This window comes from Panthera tigris, chromosome X (assembly GCF_018350195.1).
Source record: "Panthera tigris isolate Pti1 chromosome X, P.tigris_Pti1_mat1.1, whole genome shotgun sequence".
Taxonomy (NCBI): Eukaryota; Metazoa; Chordata; class Mammalia; order Carnivora; family Felidae; genus Panthera; species Panthera tigris.
Window position 1 is genome coordinate 35318068 of NC_056677.1, and position 6662 is coordinate 35324729.

Sequence of the window (6662 nt, forward strand, 5' to 3'; positions counted from 1 at the left end):
TACTAGAGGTAGGAAAAGCTTAAATTTCCCTATGGTATTTAAAAGACGAATAAGTAATCGGTCAAAATAGGAAGGACTAAGATAAAGTCTTAAAGGTTATAATTTTATTTCTTAAAAGACTTAATAGAATTTCGAATTTCATGATTATGTAGCAAGATTACTTGAGTCGGAGAGTTATGCTGCCCTGCCCCTGGGAACCCTACTTGGATTTAGTGTGAAACGTTTCTGTGCCTCTTCTTCGGAAAGATCATCAAATCATTTCTAAGTAACACTGAAGTTGGCAGGTTGGAAAAGATGGAGTCTAGTTAGTGTGTTTTCTACCACCTAAGGCAAGACGCCTTTAACAGTTACAGCGTTAAATGTCCATAGAGGAAGGTTTTCTTCTTGCCTCTCATTTAACCATAAACAGTCAAGCTGATAACTTCACCAAGAAAAGAAACGACACTGTTCTAAAATCACATGTGTATTCTCCACTGTTACTCCCTGGCAAGTTTATGGGGGTGAAGGTGTTTTCAGCTGCTTAGCCCCAGAACACTGACCTCCACAGAACTCAACAGGGCCTGTGTTTGGGGAGCCAGGAATGTATAATGCTACAGAGTAGTTAAAATCCACGTTTCTTTCACAAGTTTCTTATATAAACATTGCCATAGAAGATTACGATTTTATAATGAGGTAAACCAATGCCTTTGTAATTTAAAACTGATGAGACTAAGTTCTAGGGGAGAAAAAAAATTACATGACCGCACTAATCCTTATAGGGTAGATGGCATCAGCACCCTTCTGTCTGTTAGGCAGAAAGCAATTAATTAAAATAAATGTTCTGCCAAGATTATTATACCTGTTGCTGATGATTTGCTCTTAAATTAAGTCTAATTTGTTCAGGAACATAAATCACAGTGTCGAGATTTGTGTGAGAGGCAGGAAAGCTAGACTCGTGACAGACTATCTACTGACAGATGGAAAAAAAAAACCCAATCACCTTTTATGTAATTAGAATATTCCAGGTTTATAAAATATCTGAGATTCTACATGTGTTAGGTACTGCTTAAGGCCTAATTCTATTAGGAATGATATAGAACTGATTTTTATTTTCTTTCGCTATGCTGTTTGGAAGTAATGGTAATCTGAATACATTTTCATTGATACCAAATAATGGAGAAGCCATGAACTTACTTTTTAATGGATGATCAAACCAACAATTTGCAAAGGACATAGGAACTGGGGTCAGTGAGCAGGCCTTCTAACCTTAGGCTCAAAGTTTCTAGCCTTTTTGTGACGGAATGACTATGCAATGGTTTCTTGGAACAACAGAGTTGTTGGAGAAGGCCGTTAGTAAGAAGTACTGTGATTAAAATGCATCAAGGGTCCTACAGATGAATTCAGTTTGCCATGTCACCATTTAATTGCTGAACGATCTTGGGCAAATCCCTCAATCTCTGAATTAGTTTTAAATCTACATCATGGGGATGGTAATACTCCAAGTTTGTGGGAATGAGCATTCAGTACACTATCATGTTCTAAGGGTTGTGAATGCTTTCTAAAATAACAGTGCTAAATCCCAGGAACTCTGCTTGGGCCTGTGGTTGTACCTTTGATGTGTCCTCGCCAGTTTCTTGGTTGCAAACAATGGTAACAGTGGTTTGGTTAAATTACACCAACTGTCCTACTAAGAGCCTTCTATTGGCTCAGAATCCAATTCAGGAGCACACAATGCATTTAGCTCTCCTGTTTGCATAGGCTCCGTTAATCTGGAACAGTTTGTTTTTGAAGTGTAATGGACAGTTATTTTATAGAATGTCCCTCAGCTTGAGTTTGATATTTGCTCATGATGAAATTCAGGTTATATGTTTTCAGAAAGAATACCACAGAAGTGGTGGGTCCATCTCCGCCTGTCCCTGTCAGGAGGCGCATGGATGTCAATGTCTCATTTCTGGTGACATTAGGTTTGTTTAAGGTGGTATCTGCCAGTTTTTTCCCCTAAACAGTTGTTTATTTTTTCTTTTGTAATTAGACACGTTAAGACTATTATTTAGAGGCACCTGGCTGGCTCAGTTGGTGGAGCGTGTGACTCTTGATCTCAGGGTCGTGCATTCAAGTCCCACGATGGGTGCAGAGATTAAAAAAATTTTTTTTAACATTTATTTTTGAGAGAGAGAGTGAGCGAGCAGGGCAGGGGCAGAGATGGAGACACAGAATCCAAAGCAGGCTCCAAGCTAGCAGCACAAAACCCAACACGGGGCTCGAACTCAAGGACCACGAGATCATGACCTGAGCCAAAGTCGGACACTCAACCGACCAAGCCACCCAAGTGCCCTGAGCTTAAAAAAAAAAAAAAAAAAAAAATAGGTGTATATCTCATTATTCATTTTACTGTCACCCGTTCTAGCATCCATTGATTCTTGCCTGAAAGAATTATTACTGTGGTATTTACCAAATAATGCTTTTATTATTTTTATTTTAGTGAGTGCATGCAAGCAGGGGAAAGGGGCAGAGAGAGAGAATATCTCAAGCAGGCTCCATGTTCAGCATGGAGCCTGACACAGGCCAGCCTGGAATCATGACCTGAGCCAAAATCAAGAGTCAGATGCTCAACCAACTGACCCACCCAGGCGCCCCCAAATGATGTTTTATTTCCATCATTCCTTTTTTTTTTTTAATGTTTATTTTTCAGAGAGTACAAGCGGGAGAGGGACAGAGAGGGGGGAACAGAGGGTCCGAAGTGGGCTCCGCACTGACAATAGAGAACCCCAATGTGGAGCTTGAACTCACAAACTGCAAGATCATGACCTGATCTGAAATAGGATGCTCAGCCAACTGAGCCACCCAGGGGCCCCTTCATCGTTCCTTCTTATTAACTGGAATTCTATAAAGAAGAGCTTTCCCTTCTCCCCATTTATTTATTCCATTATTTATACCAGCACGAACTCATGGATATTTTAGGTTCTGTGTTACTATTATTTATTTTGTTCTGTTGTCCTAGATTTGGCCATTGGGAGACCCTTGAGTTGGTTCTTACGTCCTTTTGACATGTCCCCATCATTTTTTGGGCACTTGTTTACTTTCTGGCACCACATATTTATGAACTAAATTTTCAAGTTCACCACCACCAGCATACCTTTATGTGACGGGGAGAAAGATGGGTGGGGAGAGGCGCAAGTAAGGAAAGAAGCGGTACCAGTTGGAATATGTAAACACATAACAAAATGAGGAATTAGGAGAGAGGGAAGTGGGACTCACCCAGGGCTCACGTTTTCACCCAAAGTGGGGCTAGAACTCACATGACATGGGATCTGAGAATCATGACCTGAGCCGAAGTCGAATGCTTAATGACTAAGCCAGGTGCGTTTTGTTTTATTTTTAAGCACTCTCTACACCCAACGTGGGGCTTGAACTCACAACCCTGATATCGAGGGTGGCATGCCCTTCTGAGCCAGCCAGGCACCCTAGGCAGATGTCCTTCTTATAAGAACAGTCATATTGGATGAAGGGCCCGCTCGACTCCACTATGATCTCATCTTCACTAATTACATCTGCAATGACCCTATTCCCAAATGAGGTCACTTCTGTGGTACCAGGGGTTAGAACTTCAACATCTATCTTTTTGGTGGACAAAATCCAACCCATAACAGGATCATAAAAATGTCAGCTCTCTCCAAGTTAATTTAATGCCATCCCAATGAAAATAAAAATGTTTTGGGGGAGCCTGGGTCGTTCAGTTGGTTAAGCATCCAACTCTTGGTTTCGGCTCAGGTCATGATCTCACAGTTCATGGGCTCAAGCCCTGCAAACCATGGGATTTTCTCTCCCTCTCTCTGCCCCTCCTCTGCTTGCACTCTCTTTCTCAAAACAAATAAACTTAAAAAAATGTTTTTATGGAACTAGACAAGTAGATCCTAAAGTTTATGGAAAACAGAAAACACCAAAAAGAGGGGTTATAAGGCTGAACTAGTGCTACCAGATATTAAAACCAGAAGCCTCTATCATAGAAACAGTATGGTACCAGTCCATTAACAGGCAAACCAATGGAATAGAATAGAAAGTCTAGAAATAGAAATTTAGTATATGATAAAGGTAGCATCTCAAATCACTGGGCAAAGGTAGACTTTTTGATAAAAGGTGTTGGGGCAACCCAACCCATTTGAGAAAAGAAATTACATCCATATCTCCTAGCACATATAAGAATAAACTCCAAATGGATTAAAGATCTAAACTTTATTTAGGGCCACCTAGGTGGCTCAGTTGGTTAGGCGTCCGACTTCGGCTCAGGTCATGATCTCGCAGACTGTATGAGCCCTGTGTTGGGCCCTGTGCTGACAACTAGGAGCCTGGAGCCTGCTTCAGATTCTGTGTCTCCCTCTCTCTCTGCCCCTCCCCAACTCACTCTTTCTCTCTCTAAAAAATAAACATTGAAAAAAATAAAATTTTTATTTATTTTTAAAGACCTAAATTTTAAAGAGAGAAACCACATAAGTACTAGAAGAAAACACGGTTAATTATTTTATAGCTCAAGTGTAGGAAACAACTTTTCTGTTGGTATTGAATCAAAATCCAGATGCAATAAAAAAAAATGTTGATAAACTTGGAGATCTAAAAATTTGAATTTTAAAAAATTTACTGAGGCATATATGAGATACCACATATCTATTTCAAGTATATAATTTAATGCTTTTGTAAATTTATCAAGTTGTACATCACTATAAATCAGTTTAGAACATTCCCATCAACCCAATAAGATCCCTCATATACAGTTACTGTTAATCCTATCCCTGCCCCCCTCATCCCTACAACCACTAAACTACTTTCCATTCTACAGATTTGCCTTTTATGGACATTTTATATAAGACATCATATGATATGTGGTCTCTTGTGTCTGGCTTCTTCCACTGGGCATAATGTTGCTTTTTTAAATGTTTATTTATTTATTTAGAGAGCACAAGCATGCATGTGTGAGGTAGGGAGTGACAGAAAGAGGGAATCCCAAAATGCAGGGCTCCAACTCATGAACCGTGAGATCATGACCTGAGCGGAAATTGAGTCAGGCACTTTTTTTTTTCCGGGAGAAGCCAAGGTGGCAGAACAGCATGGAAGGTTTTTTTTGCACCTCGTGTCCATGAAATACAGCCAGATCAACACCAAACCATCCTGCACACCTAGAATACTGATTTGAGGATTAACACAACAATCTGCACAACCTGAACACAGAACTCAGCAGGTACTCAGCGTGGAGAGGTGAACTGGGGGAGAGAGAAGCCACGGAGGGCAGGGAGCTGTTTTTGCGGAGGGAGGAAGGAGATTGGGGGGTGGGGGGCAGGGAGAGTATGGGAAAAGCACCCAACCCAAAAAGCGGCTGGAGAGAAAGTGGAAAAGTGGAAACAGCTGCAGGGATTGAACAAAAAAGGGAGAAAGGAGAAAAGAGAGAGTTTAAATTCCATTAAGACTATATAAATGGGGGGAGTGCAGAGTCTGAAACTCCGCAGATCGATACCTGGCTGTGCTTTGCTGGGAAGGGCAAAACCCCAGGAGCAGAGTGAAGTCTGGGGGGTGCTCAGGCCACATGGGGAGAGGCGGCTCCCCTGCTGGAAGGACATTTGGTAGAGACTATGCAGCCACCCAAGCAGACCCCAGAGAACAACTACATTTGCTGGTACTGGAACAAGGTCGTTAAGGTGAAGCCTGGTGCCAGATGTGTGTTGTGATTTTCCATAATCTCTGAAATGCTCCTGCTGCACGATCGCACAAACTTTTTCTGGGGCAGGCTGGCACCCAGCCACAGTCTCTGGGTATCAGCAGCAGCACGATCCCGTGAACGTTCCTGGGTGAGGCCGATACCCAGCCATTGCTCAGTGAGACCCTCCTGCAGAGGGTCAGAATGGATCAAAACCGCAGTCCCTCAGAAGTGAGGGGTCGGGAAACACAGCCCCATCTGAGAGAAAACTCAGGAGGGTGGTGCTGCCTGGCAACCTGACGACTTGGTCACGGACAGCGTAAAAGCGGGGAATGGACAGAAGCTGGAGACAAAGAACGGGTGCACAACTGTTGATCAGGGAGAACAGAGTTCTGATACTAGAGACTGGGTAGCTGGGTGATGCCATTTTCACCCCTCCCACGCGTGCGCATACACACCTACAAGTGCCACAACAATCCACACCAGTAAGCTAAGCAGCGCCATCTAGTGGAGAATGGAGCCGTTACACTAAGCCCCACCCAACTGGGCCAACCTCACTCTTCAGGAACACCACCAGTCTCTCCGCCTGCTTACTTTACGGCCTATAAAGTGCTTCACAGTCTGACTTCTAGGGGAAAACAATGTAATTTCAATTGTATTTTAGTCCGTTCATTGGTCCATCTATTCAATTTTCTTTTTTTTTTTTTCATTTTCGCTTCTTTTTCTTGAATACAGAAAGAAAAAATTTATTTTTAATTTTTATTTAAAATATTTTTAATTTTTTTCTACTATATTTTTTACTTTTTTGTAAATTTTTCAAATTCTATTTTACTTTAATCATTTCATTTTATTCTATTTCATTGTATTCATTTTTTCAAATTTTCAAATTTTTTTTTTTTTTGCCTTTTTTTCTCTAATCTATCAAGCCCCTTTCAACACCCAGACCAAAACACATCTAGGATCTAGCATCATTTATTTGATTCTGTGTGTGTGTGTT